Raw genomic sequence first — 16,988 nt, forward strand, 5'->3', positions numbered from 1 at the left:
TGTCAAAAAGTAATTCATACCACATTGTGGATTCTAGTGTGAGAATAATGGATGATGCCTTTCCCAGAAAATCAACTATGCAGTGGAGATGTGGATTCTGTAAAGTTTTGATGAACAGCTTCAGCTACCGACCAGAAAGATATATAGACCTGTTGGGATTAGCAAACAGTTCCTCCAATAATTGTGGTGTGATTCGCTTTCATTCATTTCAAGTTTGCAGCTGTTGCGAGCATTAAGAAACCTTGCTCGGTTTTCGACACTAGGATTTTCGCTCCACTGCCAGTGGGCAAGATATTTTGAGATGACAGTTTGCTCGCAATCTTTGTTGGACTGAGGTTTGCCGTATTAGAGAGTGAAGCTTAACTTGTTCGGTCGGTATCCAAGCGGTTCGGCGTGGGTGATTTGTTCACTCACTCGAATTGACTGCCGTGTTGGTCGGTGGTTCAAGCCCTAGTCTGAACGATCGATCTTCACTTGCTATCGTCCAACCCGTGTTAGGAATCACACGTTAAAAGGTAAGACCTCGTTAATCCTTAGCTCGCACAAGTTTCGACTGCTGAGAGCTGTCGTTCGTAGATTTTTAAACAGATTTTAAAAGAAATTTTGAAAACTCAGTCATCATTTTATCAACTTGTCAAAAGGTTACTTTCGTAAAAGGTTACTTCGATGTAGACGGAACAGTGCCTCAGTGCTCAACTCTAGCCTTCAAAGGGTTATAACTAAAACCAGTAATATATGTTGGTATTTTATTGTATGAATGTAAGTTGAGTGAATTTCGTGCTGATAGATCCAGTAGATAAAATGGTGGAATCAGGTCTGCACCGCTTCGAGTTGGATAATCATGAAAGTCAGCATTTGTTATTATTATTTTTGAAGATCTCTAAAACGTTGCAGAGTATGAAAATATATGGTGAAGGTAGAATTTTGGGATCTTGAATCAAAGGACGACAGTGTTCTCTGTAAGAAACATTTGCAATTATCCGGATTGCTTTTCTTGTATACGAGAGGCTTTAATTGCATGTGAAGAGAGACCCCATAGAAGTATGTCATATTTTTGGTGGCTGTGAAAAATAGGAGAGAATGTCTGTAGTACCACACTCCGACTGAGACACATTTTCAGCTTTTTCAGTAGGAACAGTTGCGTAGAAAGTTTTTTGGACAGACCAGCAATATGTGCTTCCCAATTTAACATTTCATCAATTTTAAACCCCAATGAATATGTTACTTGTCTATTTGATGATATCATAATTTTCTGTGTCTCATATGTGTTCAGTTTGAGGTAATTTGAAGTGAACCAAGTTTCAGCATTATTATTCGATGTAGAACATAGGTCCGTTAAGTCGTTAACATTTGAGTCTGCTTCTACCGTTGACACATCTGCATAGCAAAAAGATAAGCTTTGCAGTGAAAAATCATGAAAATCATCAATATATACCACAAAAAGAGTTGGTCACAGTATGGAACCTTGTGGTACACCGTGCGAAATGGATCTACATACGTTAGAATTCACAGATGTATAAACAACTTGTTTTCCCCCACATAAGTAGGTACTCATCAGCTCTAAAGCTCTGCCACGTAATATTCCAATTTACCTAGTAGGAGCTCATGATTTGCACTGTCAAAAGCCTTACTTAGATCACATACAGCTAGAGCAGACACTAGGCCCGTCTCTATATTCTCTATTATTGTATCAACTATAGCTATCATAGCTGGGGTTATCGATTTGTTAGACCTACAACCGAATTGATTCTTATTAAATACTAAATGACTAAATGATAATAATTCTACTGTTTGAGTAGAATATGTTTTAGCAAGCAGAGTTCCTAATTTGATTATTGCTTGTTAAACTCCAACCTGGACTTCAAACTGGAGTGGGGAGTATAGAAGTGGGGAGTGTAAAAGGGTATGTTAGAGAGGTTAATGTTACAGGATGGTAGAAGTTTTACTATTTGTTCAACTACATTTGTGAAATAGATGTCATATTCAACAGGGAAAATTCTGTAGGGGCTAAAAGTGTTTCATCCAGATGTCGCTCACAGTTAATTAACTTCCAAGCGTTCTTGAATTTGTTACTTGATTCATTGTTGAAATCATCATATGAAATTCTTCTGGCATTTTGTATGGCGCTCTGGTATTGCTCTTTGTATACTTCAAATGTATTGTAGTATTCAGGCCTTACAGTTGCAGCTCTAATACTACTTAACACCTGTAGGTTTTTTCTCATTTGTTTTAATTTGTCTTTGAAAAATTTTACTGGTCTTTTGTTACTGGTATTGATTCGTTTTTGTGAGAGAACTTGATTCACAAAAGAACTGTGAGTCATGTTAATAAATTATTCTATAGTATTTTATATCAAATGAATCATATTTCAAATCGATTTATTCATTCACAAAAGTGATTTATTCTTGTTTATTCTTGTAGTGATGAACTAAAAATGAATGCATTTTTTGACGACAAAATCTGCCGAAACCTAATTTCAATAAAGATGAAAATTTTAAAAATGAATAATCTTATTCAGCCAGATCATCATATCGAAAATTTAAATATGATCAATTCACTAGTGTTATGAATATGATAAGAAAATGACTTCAATTTGTTCAAAAGGCGTCACTGCAAACTTCAGTTTCCGAATGATCAATAGTCATACCTTCAGAATGTACTTTTCCATAACGTACAAAACCGAACAATATTGAGTTGAGGAAGTGTCCACCTCTATTATTTCCACCTGAATTATTTTGATAATTGGTCTGAGGGACTGGAAAAAAAATTACGCTACATTTTTTTTGTTTTAATGACATCCATTTCGACACATTATGTAGTTGGTATAGCATTTCTCTGAAAATGTGTATTAATGTGTTTCGAAAATATACTGGAGTTACTGGAACTTAAACTGGGAGTCGGTAATTTTTTTTCTAAAACATGTGCATTGTGAGAAATTCAAATTGAGGAAAAATGTGATATTGGAAAAAATATAAGTTATCTGAAATAGTTGTTGTCGATTATAAGAACTCAAAATACTCACATCATTTCAAAATGAAAATGTCAACGTAAATAAAATCTATTCTATTCAGTCGGGTTTTCGAAAGGGACATAGTTGCACAACGGCTCTTTTACGAGTAACAGATGATATTGTAACGGTACCAATTTGTTCCACATGATATAATCATTCGTAAACGTCAGAATAACAATTTTCAAGCACCCGTAGGTCCCTCTCTCCTTTTTCGTTTGTAAACTGGTGGGCCGTGAGATTACAGATTTGAATTATTGTTGTTTACTTTCATTAAATTAATAGACAGTACCTTTCCAATTGTTATTGAAGTACTTTCAATGTAGATGGAGTGTGATGTACCTCCCTGCTCCAATCTTTAAATATCCCTTTCAAACTCTTTTTAAGTATATTTCGGCATCTTATTGGCGAAATCTTGCACATTTCAAGTTTTTTTGTAGAACCGATCCCTATGAAAATATATTTTCATACTTGCAACACACCTAGTAGTCAAGGTCATAATTAAAGATCAACTACCGTATCCCTGAAGGAATGTTGATATTTCATTTCATATTATATTTTGAATATCTTAGCGGAATTGTCTTTGAGAGGAAATATTCCCCATATTATTCATCCCTACTTTTACAATCGTTCAGTAGATTGTTCCAGTTTGGAAAATGCATTTAAATGATTTGAATATTCTGAAACAGCTCTATTCGATTGCCCATTGGTTCATCACACCTGTCCATGACGTATGGTCATGCGCTGGAATTCATATTATTCCGTTTCAATATGATGATCCTACGAATTCCATTTTTGAGGTTGTTTGGTGAATGTTCGAAGAAGACCCGCCTGGAAAATTTGTTTGTAGAAACATCTCTTTGAGGATTATTTCTGAGGGTCTTCACTTAGTGAAAACAGTGGCTGGTTTTGCTTGCTTGGGTATAGCATTTGATGTAAATTGGCCTTTCACTCTCTTTGGAGGATAAAAGAACTTCACGTAAGTGGCACCAAATTTTCCCCGACTTTTCAGCATCGCCATTTTGGACCTTCAACTTATGTACTTTTCCTTCCTCTTATAGGACCTGTTATCGTTTCATAACTTTCTTCAGTTGGTGTTCACCATACAATCGGTTGATGATTCATTGGAAAAATTGAAGACATTGCCCGAAAGATTGTGAAATGAAATTCCGATTGGGATTTTTGGAAAACCCTTCCGAAACTTGAAGGTAGGTTTCATTATGGTTCTTCCTTCTGTATATATCATGATAAACGCATACTCGTTTGACTTTCACGAGCTTGTGGTAAATTTATTTTCTTTATTTTTACATGTGAGAATAATCACAGAGGTTATATATTTTTTTTTAATGAATCGGAAACAATTCATTCGGGTTGTTCGTAATTTTAAAATAAATTCAGTTAGTGGGTTGAAATTTCAATTAATATTTATGTTAGAATTTTTTTTTAGCTAGGAAGAGGTTGCTAATTAATTTCAGAGGAAATTATTTTCCATCAAAAGGTGAATTTTATTTATCAGAATTGGTAGCTACGAAGTTGATTTGTAAATAATTAATTTCACGATTTCTGCAGTCCTCCGAATGTTTTTCTAATTGCTTTTTGTTTCATTCGTTATCGGCATAGATTTTGTCCTGACCGACCGAAATCACTAGCGAAATATGTATTAGGTTTTTTAAATTCTCATCATATTACCGTCCAGGGAAAACATTCGACCGGTAATTTAATTGAATAGTTTATTTTTCTTACATGGAACTTCATCCGAGAATATTTATTTTAGAATCCAGGGAAGGAAGGTGAACAATATTGGCGACAATTAATGTTTTCTTTCCTCAGTTTCTCAGCTTATACCGGTAAGCTGAAATGTGTTGTTTTTTTTTACCAAATGATTATTCAGCTTTATTTTCATTATTGAGTTTAGTTACGTTGAAATTACTTTAATGAGTAGTTTCGTTAAATATTTCACTGCGAGGTTGCCAGATTTCATGGAAAGCACAGAATTTGGTAAAATAAAAATAAAAGGAACATCGAATTTTTTTTTAAAGAATTGAATCAGCACTTCCGTTGTCCTGGTGGAAAAAAAACAATTCATTATGTTTATATTATTTTGTAATGGTGTATTGGAAAAAAAAAAATTCATGCAGCGATTATTTTTAACGGCCAGTGGAAGTTTTCTTTTTTTTTGTATCTAAATGCATTTGGTTTTATTCAAATGGGAGAAATTCTAACTCTCTGAATCCTTCCTAGGGTTTTATGGGGCAGTGCGGAAGCTGCATTTTTCTTTCATTTGGAACATCCGTTAGCCGAATCTGAATGAGAGCTGTTCACTCAATAGTGGGAAAATTATAGAAGAAGTACTTTGTTTTTTTTTCCCTGAATTCAGTGAAGTCAGGGGTTTCAACTTTGAGTTTGGCACTTCAGGATATATCAAGCCACGCAAGTAGACAGTGAATGATTCGTCGCTTTTTTTTTGAATATTTCTTTTCTCGCCACTTGCCATAATACCTTAATATATAGACAATATATTGTACAAAGGGGTAGAAATTAGTTTCATACTGATGATTTTATTTTATGTTTGACATACGTGAAAAGCGCTTTTCGCTCTGGATCCAAAGCTAGCGGCTGTTTAATTTTGGGGTTATTTATGGTTTCTTTTGGTTATCTTGAAACCTAGATTAATTTCTAGCACAATTGATTGTGACTAATAATATTTCAACTCCAAATACAAATTGTATGTACATAAATATTATTTATTGATATGAATTTATATACTCAAAAATAATATGATGTTTTCATGAAGTATTCATAATAAACCAGATCATTATGTAATTTTTTTTTCCTTATTGATGATAATTCAGTCGATTATGCCAATTTTTTTTGTGACAGATGTGTTTAAGTTCATTTGGTAATTTAGGAACAGGGTTCAGACAAGCATTCGGAAGGGGTAAATTACCTGGCGCCCACAATCAAAATTTAACTTGCATATTTCCCCCTACTCCCGTCTTCACTCAGTTAGCCGGAGCCGAATTCTTGGGCTGTCACAGTGACTACCCAACACCGTCGCGTGATCGAGCGTTACAATATTATTGGGTCACTTGATGGATATAAATTCACAGTATTGCTAATGCTCAACTTCAGTAGAGCGTTCGATACGAATTATCATTTTGAGTCTGTTTGGAAACTCTTCATTTCATATCTCACCAATCGTATGCAAAGCGTTGCATTTGAAAATCGATAATCTGCTAGAAATATCATCTTGGCTGCACCTCAGGGCTCAGTTCTGAGACCACTTTTTTCACACTTTATACTAGCCAACTTCATAATTGTGTAGAACATTGTGAATTCACATTTATTCTGATGACATTCCGTTTCACCTCCTTTTCGATGTTAATGACCTTAACAAAGTTGATATAAAAGTATGAACATGTATCCCACAAGCTTACGGAACTAAAATGGTTTTCCATGACGAATTGGTTCAAATTTCATTCGATATTTTTATTTCATAAAATTATATTATACAGAAATCCGCCTTCTCATATCGTAGACTAACATTCAGGACGGACGTACACAACATAAATCTGTGAAACGAAAATGAATCACAGCTCACAACATAAAACCTGAGTTTTCCAGAGGAGCTCTACGTATTCGATTTTTCATCTTCATAATTTCATTTCCAGTTCGCTGAAACAAAACGATAATATTGAATAAATTCAAAAAAGAACTCATATTTTTTCTACAGATCAACATATTTTGATGTGTTTAATTTTTGTACATCTTTTTGTCCCAGTCTGTGTTTGGAAAGTATAATTTTCCCTCATCTTCCATATTACTATTCCTCTTTCTGTTGATATTTGTGAAAGACCCAACAAATGCGAAAAACTGTGTGATGAAAATTTATGTATTGAGATTAGTTAGGTTAGTTTCATAAGTTGAATCATAATATTGAAAATAGCAAGGGTTGAGTGGTAGAGCATGCTCAGGTGAACTCCTTCTTGGGATTTCTTAGTAGCATGAGGCGTGTAACATGTAACATTTCATCATTCATTGAATTTTTTACCGAAGTTTGCACGCGTCAAGCCTTATCTCCGGAGCCCCAATACATTCGGGAAGGCGCGCCAGCAGTATCAACCAACCACCACTCTCCACACAATGGGGTGAATGATCATTGGGTCCGAGAATCATGTACACTGCATAAGCATAGTGTGTCAAAAAAGACAGGATAATGCATCTTTCCACAACGAATTCAATATCCCACGGAGCGTAAATAGAGGGGATACAGGGCTTCTATGACGTATTCCCTAGGAGACGTACTTACGGTAGTGAGTGGGAAAGAGACGTGTGCGACGTGATCGACGCATAGAATGATGGAATGAGCATCGAATAAATTCATTTGATAGATAAGAGCGCGGTGGAATTACAAAAATAACATGTGTGTCATACAGGGTGTCTTATCGTTTAAGAAAAAACATGTACGGGGTGTCTCAAATACGTCCGCGTGGAAAATAGTAGTATAATAATAATAATGAATGTAAATCGGATTGAAGAAAACATAGCGGGCGTTGAAGAAAAAACATGGCTGCTGCCATACAGGGTGTCTCATCGTTTAGGAAAAAAAAACATGTACAGGGTGTACGTCAGCGTGGAAAATAATGGAATAATAATAATGAATGAAAAATCGGATTAAAGAAAAAACATGACGTCAATGTGTACAGGGTGTCTCAAAATACATCATTTAAAAAAAAGTTTAATGAGGCTCTATGGTTTTGACGTGTGATTCTTCAATGTGTACAGGGTGTCTCATCTAGGGAAAAAATATGTCAGGTGCGGGGGCCTAACGTTTTAGCGTGCAATCCCAATGGGAAACGTTGGAAAATGGAGCAATGGGGGTATTCAGCAATGACATTTCAAAATACGTCAGATGCGTTTTTTCGTGTTAGTGGGGAAATGGGGGGAGTGGGGGTAAAGAAAATACGTGGGATGGTAATATTATTTTTTTCGAAAGAATGTTAATGCCGTTAAACAGTTGAAATATTTAGTGATAAAATGATATCTGAAGAATACAGACGGAAAGTTGAAGAGTTTTGTAAACGTGTTCAAGAATTGAAGGAAGTCATTCAATTTTTCGAAGAAAAAAGCTTGTTTTGAATCGGTTGGATAATTTGAAAATTCAAGACAGAGTGTTCCATCGAAAAGTGCCTCAAACGAAATATCCGCTGCGAAGAATTCAACCTCATAGCGTAGATTATGTCGCCGCCAATGCTGAGAATAAATTTTGTACTTTTGAGTGCAATAATAAATAATGTTTTGTATGTGAACGTACCAAAGGGCGTTAAATTCATGGCAATTTGTGTGAAGCCCAATAATTTCGATCATGGATGCAGTAGAACACAATGGAAATTGATGAGTTCAACATTTGTCAATGACGACCAATTGGCAGTTTTTACAAGCAAAGTCCCGAAAAATACCTCCTTCAAATACAAACTGAGGCTGATATTCCACGATCTTCGAGAAATTGATACAAAAACTGTCGAATTCATTCCAGAACACGCAACGTTAACCAAAAAAAAGTCACGAATGGAATTTGACCTTCACAGAATTCTAATTATAGTATCTACGATATTAGCATGTATTTTGATTAGAGTTTTCCAAGAAATAATTATGAAATTGAATGAAATGTATATAATTTGGTTAAAATAATAAATATTTGAATATTCACAAATATTCGTTTCATTTCACATTCCGAGTCAAGGATGAAATATAATATGTGAGAGTATGGAGCGTATGTTTACAACGGTTAGTGGGCCATCTGCTTGAAAACGGTCGCTTCATCAGTTGTAACTGTGACTCTGTTCCGTTTGTTTGTGTGTGTGTGTGCATTATCTTCAATAAACAGATGTAAGTACGAAATTTGTCTCGAAAACGATGTATAATCATATATTTTATTTGCGAAACTCAGTGAAATGATTTTAATTGAAGAGTCTTCAAAACTTTTGGTGGAAATTGCGTGTGTGTAATCAAAAAATTTCATTTTTCATTTCAAAACCGAAAGATTTCATTTTCCAAGCTATTTGTACGTACTTATAATTATTTCAGAAAGTCTTCAAAAGTTTTGGTTGAAATTGCGTGTGTTTTTGCAAACGAAAAATTTCATATTTTCTCAATTCAAAATATGCCGTTTTCCGTAGAATGTTTTGAAAATTTTTGCTCAAAATTCTGTGTGTTTGTAATCAAAAAAATTCCATTTTTCATTGCAAAATGTCTTTAAAATTTTTGTTCAAAAATGTGTGTACTACAGTGTTGGTGTAATCGAAAAATTTCATTTTTCATTTCAAAACGGAAAGATTTCGTTTTCCAAGTACTTATGATTATTTCAAAAAGTATTCCAAATTTTTGTTTGAAAATATGTGTTTTGAAATTTGAAATACAAAATATCTCGTTTTCCGTAAAATGTTTTAAAATTTTCACTCAAAATTGCATGTGTTTGTGCAAATAAAAAATTTCATTTTCTTTCAATTCTAAATGCGAAATATCTCGTTTTTCGTAAAAAGCTATCAATTTTTGTTCAAAAGTGTGTACTATACAGTGTTGATTCAATCGAAAAATTTCATTTTTCATTACAGAACCGAAATATTTCGTTTTCCAAGGTGTTTGTAATTACTTATAATTATTTCAAAAAGTATTCAAAACTTTTGGTGAAAATTGCGTGTGTTTTTGCAAACGAAAAATATTATATTTCCTCAATTCGAAATATCTCGTTTTCCGTAAAATGTTTTGAAAATTTTTGCTCAAAATTGTGTGTGTAATCAATAAAAAATCCATTTTTCATTGCAAATCCAAAATATTTCGTTTTCCGTAAAATGTTTTCAATTTTTTTTTTCAAAATTGTGTGTACTACAGTGTTGGTGTAATCGAAAAATTTCATTTTTCATTTCAAAACGGAAAGACTTCGTTTTCCAAGGTGTTTGTACTTGTGATTATTTCAAAAAGTATTAAAAATTTTTTTTTTCTGATTATGTGTTCTGAAGTTTCAAATACAAAATACCTCGTTTTCCGTGAAATGTTTTGAAATTTTTACTCAAAATTGCATGTGTTTGTGCAAATAAAAAATTTAATTTTTTTCAATTCTGAAAATACGAAATATCTCGTTTTCCGTATGAAGCTTTCAAAATTTTTGCTCGAAATTGCGTGTGTCTGTGTAACCAGAAAATTTCGTTTTTCATTTCAAAACCGAAATATTTTTTTTTACGTAAAAAGTTTTTAAAATTTTTGCTCAAAATTCTGTGTGTGTAATCAAAAAATTTCAATTTGTTCAATTTTTTGTTGTAGATGGATCCAAACAAAATTAATGGAATTTCTCTTGTAGACACACAGAATAAGAAACCTGTGGAGAAATTACGAAATCTTCCGATAGGATAGCCGCAGAAAATTTTCTCAGCCCGAATCGTGCAGACGAAATTTGGAAGGACAGTACTGCTCGAGTTGGAGAAACATATAACGTTTCTACCGCAGAGAGTTACAAAGACCTACGAGGGATTCATGAATCATTTCGAACAAGAAAAGTACGCCATCGTGTTCAGAGGGCTGATCAATACGGGGAAAGCCAATCCTGCAACATCTTTCGAAATTGTAGAAAATTGAGGTTAGTTTAGTTGTTTTTCATTTATTTTTCTTTGAAAGTGGTAAGATGTGTGATTTGAAATTAATTTTTCTTCTTCGTTTTCCAGATAGTTATATACCCTCCGCCCTCCCAGTACAACAGAAACATTTTTTGTCAAGCTTTCCTTTGAGAATCATCTCCGTTCATCATCGCTTCACCACATTTGACCAAGGTTCGAGTTTCCTAAAGTCCTTCTACAGAGTAGTACTTCAAGCTTCCTTCTGCAGCACATTTGACCAAGGTTCGAGTTTCCTACAGTCCTTCTACAGAGTAGTACTTCAAGCTTCCTTCTACAGAGTAGTACTTCAAGCTTCCTTCTGCAGCGTTCAGCAAGCATTCATTTGTGTATTCGTCGCAGGAAAACAATTTTTTTTTGTAAGTTGAAAATGGTGTTTTCAAAAACTTTATCGCAAATTGATAAATTGCTTGAAGTAATTGAACAAAATTATTCAAGTTCCCTTGCACGAACGTCGTTGAATTTGATTGGTAGGCATATTAGAAAATGTGAGTTGGCAATGAAAAAAATTAAATTTTCAGTGGGGGAAAAAAAGAAAATTATTAGTAAAATTGGGGAATTGAAACGCATTAGATGTATAATAAATGTTATGAAAAACGATAAGTATATCGAATCAGTTTTGAAACGAAGCAGTAGAGTTGAATGGGAAAATGTAAATTCAATTTTCCGAGGTAGAGTGAGGACAGGTGTAATTATAAATTTAGCGCACAAAGAAGTGCGAAAATTTTTGAGTGACGCATATTTCCTTTTCAAAGCTAGAATTTCCAAAATTTTGAAGGAGATGCAATGCCTCAAAGTGAACATGACATTCTTGGGGATTTTCATCAAAACATCGAATGACGGGGAAATTATCGATAGAAAATATTTCAATACTCGTAATGAAATCATTGATTTGGGGACGGATTTGTCTGCTTGGTACAACGAACATGTTGTGGATGTTATTTTGAATAAAGTCGACAAATTTCAGGAAAGAGACTCTGGTTAGGCATTGAGTAAAATTCTTTTGCTTGAGGTAGCAATCAATAAATATGAAATGGGCAACGGAGCATCATTCATACGATTGCCCAAAGAAATTGCAAACAAGCATGCATGTGTGAATCTTGATAATCAAGATGATGCATGTTTTTTCAGAGCAATCGTAAGTGGTTTGTACCCTCCCAAAGGAAACAATAAACGTGAATCTTCATATCTAATTTATGATACGGTTTTAAATATAAAGGGTTTGGAAATTCCTATGCCAATTCGCTGCATCACAAAATTTGAAAAACAAAACGATATTTCTGTGAATGTATATAGTTTAGAAATGAATGTTGAAAAAGAAAAGACATTTAACGAAGTAGTACCTGCACGATTAACCAAAAATAAATTGAATAAACATGTAAATTTACTATTAATTCAAAATGTATATTTTCCTAAATTAAATGAGTATGACGCTTTACCTCAAGATTCAGATGACTGTGAAATCAAATACCACTATTGCTATATTAAAAATATGTCTAGATTATTTTCAAAACAAATGAGTAAATATAAAATATGAAAGTTTTTTTGTGATCGATGTATCAATTATTTTTCAAGTCAGCAGAAATTGGATGAACATATTGTTTTGTGTGAAAATGTAAACGAGTGTAAAATTTCATATCCAAAATTTGATCATGTTGAATTCCGAAATTATGTATATAAACAAAAATGTCCCTTCGTTTTATACGCTGATTTTGAATCAGTCCTCGAAAATTGCAAGGAAAAGATTTTGGACAAATGTAGAAAATTTCAAAAACATAAAGCGTCCAGTGTAGGCTACTACTTGAAATATTCTTATGATGACAGTTTGTCCAAATTTAATAGCCATCGAGGTGACGATTGCATACAATGGTTTACCGATAAAATGGCTAGCATTGCAAAATTCGTTTAGTCAAAAATTAGGAATATCGAACCGATGATATGCCCTCCTAATATTGTCACTGCCAAGGTATGTCATATAAGTGAGAAACCTTTTACCGAAAAAGACATCATCGTCAGAGATCATTGTCACTTTTCAGGTTTGTTTAGAGGATTTAGTCATCAAGCTTGCAATTTATCGTTCAAAAAGCTCTTTATTGTACCCATTACATTCCACAATTTGAGTGGATATGATAGTCATTTCATTATAAGAGATGTAGCAAAAAAAGGAAGTGTGAGCATACTTCCCATCAACAAAGAAAAATATATTTCTTTCACCCAATACGATAATGAAACTAACATTAAATTCAGATTTATAGATTCTTATCGTTTTATGGGAGCCAGTCTCGATGAATCAGTTTCCACACTGGATGTTAAGAATTTGAAAATATTGAAGAAGGAATTTGCAGAATTAGACGATGAGAAGTTTGAGCTTCTCACTGAGGAAGGCGTATTCCCATACGATTATGTGGACGGTGTGAAAAAACTTCTCGACACTGAGTTACCATCGAAAAAACATTTTTATAATAAATTAAACGATTGTGACATCGTTGATGCAAAGTATGCTCATGCTCAACGCGTTTGGCATCTATCCGATATAAAAACTGTGGGGGAATACAGCGATTTATACATGCGAACTGATATATTGCTGTTGTCAGACCTTTTTGAAAACTTTCGCGAAATTGACTTGAAAACATATGGGCTGGACCCTGCATGGTATTATACTATGCCAGGGTACACGTGGGATTGTATGTTGAAATATACAGGTTGTAAATTGCAAATTTTAAAAGACGTCGATACGGTTATGTTTGTGGAAAATGGTATAAGGGGTGGAATTTCGGTTTGTTGTAATAGATATTCGGAAGCCAATAACAAGTATATGCCAACATATGATCCAACGAAACCATCCAAATACATAATGTATTTCGATGTAAATAACTTGTATGGGTAGGCAATGTCACACTTTTTGCCATATGGAGGTTTCGAATGGGTCGATACGAATATCGATGTATCTCAAATTCCCGATGACAGTCCAGAAGGATATATTTTATAAGTCGATTTGGAGTACCCTGAGGGACTTCACGATTTACACAAAGATTTTCAATTTTGCCCCGAGCACCGCGCTCCACCAAATTCCAAATTGACAAAATTGATGCCAACTCTCTATAATAAAACAGAGTATACGTTACACTATAGAAATTTGAAACAGGCCCTCGAGCATGGATTGAAATTAACTAAAATTCATAAAGTTCTGAAATTCAAACAATCTGCATGGCTGCGTTCCTATATTGAGTTGGATACTCGATTGAGGACTGCAGCCAATACGTCTTTCGAAAAAAATCAATTCGAATTAGCCAACAACGCGATCTTTGGGAAAACCATGGAAAACATCCGGTTGCACCGAATAGTGAAATTAGTGTCCTCTTACGAGGGCAGATTTGGCGCCAAAAATCTCATTTCCAGCCCTCGATTTCATAATCGTACTTGATGGCTATCGAATTGAAAAAGGCCGAACTCATATTCAATAAACCGATGTATGTGGGCATGGCAATTTTAGATTTGTCAAAAACATGTATGTTTCAATTTCATTACGAATTCATGTTACCTATTATGAGCATGGAGAAATGCAAGTTACTGTATACAGATACAGACAGTTTCAGTTATGAGCTATCGTGTGACGATGGGTATGAAGATATTATCAAAAAACACATTTCAAAATTTAACACTTCTGATTATTCGAGAGATAACGAGTACAACATCCCCCTTGCAAATAAAAAAGTACCGATTGCTTCATCTTCATGAAAGATGAAGCAAATGGCAAAATCATCACGCATTTCGCAGGACCGCATTCAAAAATGTACACCTACAAAGTGCAGGATGGTAAAGTTGTTAAAAAGGCAAAGGGAGTGAAATATGGTGTCGTTAAAGATGAATTGAGCTTTGAAGATTACGTAGATTGCTTGAAGAATTTCAAGCAGATGAATATCGCACAATGCACAATAAGATCATTTGCTCATAACGTTTTCAGTATAGAGCAGACAAAAATAGCCCTTAGTCCGTATGACGACAAACGTCATCTTATCCCCAAATCATTCGATACATTACCTTGGGGGCATTATAGTTTGAAATAAGTTTTTTACTTGCAGATCACAAACATTTTGCGCACGTCAACATGAATTTGGAACAACTCTGCATCAAAATCGTTGAATTTAATTGCATTTTCACCATTACCTCTACAAGTGACAGAAAAGAAAAGTTATTTAAATGTCAAATATTAGGAGGAAATTTCTCAAGCTTTATCAATATGCGATAATCTACAAACAGAAAACACCATTTTTTACTGTACTTCAACAATCCATTATATGTAGTTTTTTATTGCATCATTTTTATAATCGAAATATATGTAGTTTTTATTGAATCATTTTCATGATTCAAATATGTATAGTTTTTCAATGTTGTATTTCAAGGAGGGGATTTTGAAAAAAGAATAAAAAAAAACAAAATCATTTTTTGTGTTTCATTAAAATATTTTCGTACAATATAAAGTATTTTTTGGAAAATGTGATTATGTTTACAATTGAGGTGAGCCACCAGGGCAGGTGGGTGTTGAGCGAAAATAAGGTAAATATCATTTTCATCTATTACATAAATCATATACTAGTTTTTGATTATAATAAATTGAATATTCACGTAAAGCATTAGCCAACATACTATCTAAAGATGAGGCTTGACAAAAACCTTCGATAATTTCTTCCAAAGTCAAATTGGTTTTATTTTCACGTGACCATGATTGAATAATTTTGAAAACACTCGATAATAGTCACAAAAGTTTATGGCATCCAGCATAGCGATACGATCAGACAGCACCCCCATCGTTTACATCTTGTTGAAATAGCTCTATGTTCGTGGTATCTTTGGAAATGGAAACTTGTTTGGTATTACTTTCGATGTACTGTGTGACGTAAATGTAATCTCCGCAACGTGTTGTGATTGGATCAAATTCGTCTACGTAGGCATCGATTTGTGAATCAAAGAAATTTTCCTTCACTTGTTGCAGGATATCAATTAGGGTCGCCCATTCATAAGTTGTTAAATTGATGGAACGAACGGAGAATTGTTGCTTCAATATGATGCATGGACTAAAGTCTCTGGATGGACTTAGACCGCATCGAATTTCATAAGATGACATGGGGAATGTCATCAATAGCAATTGGTGTTCGTTTCGAGCAGCTATTTCGTACTGCCCCAACGCTCTATCGAGTTCACTTAGAGTTTAATTGTAATCTTCACAATCACTGTCACACATTACTTCAACTTCACTATCATAACCACTGTCGAGAGACATTTTGTTCAAACTGAATATCCATCGGTGTTTGCATGCACTCTTATAGCTTCAGATCACATGATCAATTTCGAATATTTTGTGTTTGTGTTGAACATTCAAATATTTCTTCACAAAAGGCTCCCCTTCCAATACAATGTGAGTGTGCTTGTTTTCCATAAGATTCTGTACAAAATCAACGTTTTCGATCCAACTGTTATGTTTGTTATCCAAGCCCAACCATTTGACGTAAAGTTTTTTATCTTTCCTCTTTAGAACTTTTTCCACAAGATATGTATCAGGATTTGCAGTTTTTTGTAATTCTTCCCCATAGAAAGCACCCCTAATAGGTACACCCTGCATATCTTCTGGTATAAAGGTGGCGGGATTTGTAATATTGACTGATAATTTTGAATGATTCCGTAGTCCAATTGGGTGTGTAACCCTTGTCGAAAACGTGTTTTGCCTTACTGATGCGCACAACATCGCCGACCTTGGATTTTCTCGGTCCAGCTATTTTCAGATGGGTGTATATCGATTTGAGAATTTGTTTTTCGTTGGTTTTGTTGATTTTCGAGGGTTGTATGCCCGTCTTTGAGTGTCGCGTATCATTGTGAATTTTGTGATTTCAGGCAAGACATTCAACCACTTGTAGGTGCCATTCAAACTGAAATATTTGAAAAGTCTTTCTTTCAACTTCCTAATGGTACGTTCAGCCATAGAAGCCTTAGTGATGCTGTACGTATTGTAGTGATTTATTCCGTGTTTTTTCATCAAAGTTTGAAACTTATTATTGTAAAATTCTGTCCCCTGATCGGTTTGTAGATTTTTTGGACAACGTTTCGTATGTTCCAAAATATCCGAAAACGTTTTGGTAATTTCTTCGCCCGTTTTCGATTTCAGCGGTCGAGTCCACACGAATTTCGAAAAACAATCGATGACGACTAGAATGAGTTTGAAATTTCGATTTTGGTGAGCGAACGATCTCATCTCATCTAAGTTCATCTGCCATAAATCATCCAGTCCCTTGATAATGGTACGACGTCGAGGAAAATTT

The 16,988-nt window shown here is 34.3% G+C and overlaps 2 protein-coding genes and 1 long non-coding RNA gene across 7 annotated transcripts in view; 2 read left to right on the plus strand and 1 right to left on the minus strand.

The window, feature by feature from the left end:
• LOC111512315 (alkaline phosphatase) overlaps positions 1-16,988 on the minus strand; it is a 952,023-nt gene that overhangs the window by 906,314 nt on the left and 28,721 nt on the right. The gene's annotated exons all lie outside the window — the stretch shown is intronic.
• Positions 1-16,988, plus strand: part of LOC111513746 (equilibrative nucleoside transporter 3) — a 57,941-nt gene that overhangs the window by 4,608 nt on the left and 36,345 nt on the right. The window contains exons 1-2 of one of the 5 annotated variants that reach the window (XM_074178170.1): positions 3,791-3,986; positions 4,069-4,215. The exons of the other annotated variants lie outside the window; for them this stretch is intronic. The gene's annotated coding sequence lies outside the window, so the exon portion shown is untranslated. Of the gene's footprint in view, positions 1-3,790; positions 3,987-4,068; positions 4,216-16,988 lie in introns of those variants that run through there. 5 annotated transcript variants of the gene reach the window in all.
• Positions 7,971-15,116, plus strand: LOC141483498 (uncharacterized). Its single transcript, XR_012466127.1, has 3 exons — positions 7,971-8,896; positions 10,328-10,640; positions 10,726-15,116. It is a non-coding gene; the product is annotated as an uncharacterized lncRNA (long non-coding RNA).

The sequence above is a fragment of the Leptinotarsa decemlineata genome, unplaced genomic scaffold (assembly GCF_025532065.1).
Source record: "Leptinotarsa decemlineata unplaced genomic scaffold, Ldec_3_MD MMD2_tig00003557_RagTag_RagTag, whole genome shotgun sequence".
Classification (NCBI taxonomy): domain Eukaryota; kingdom Metazoa; phylum Arthropoda; class Insecta; order Coleoptera; family Chrysomelidae; genus Leptinotarsa; species Leptinotarsa decemlineata.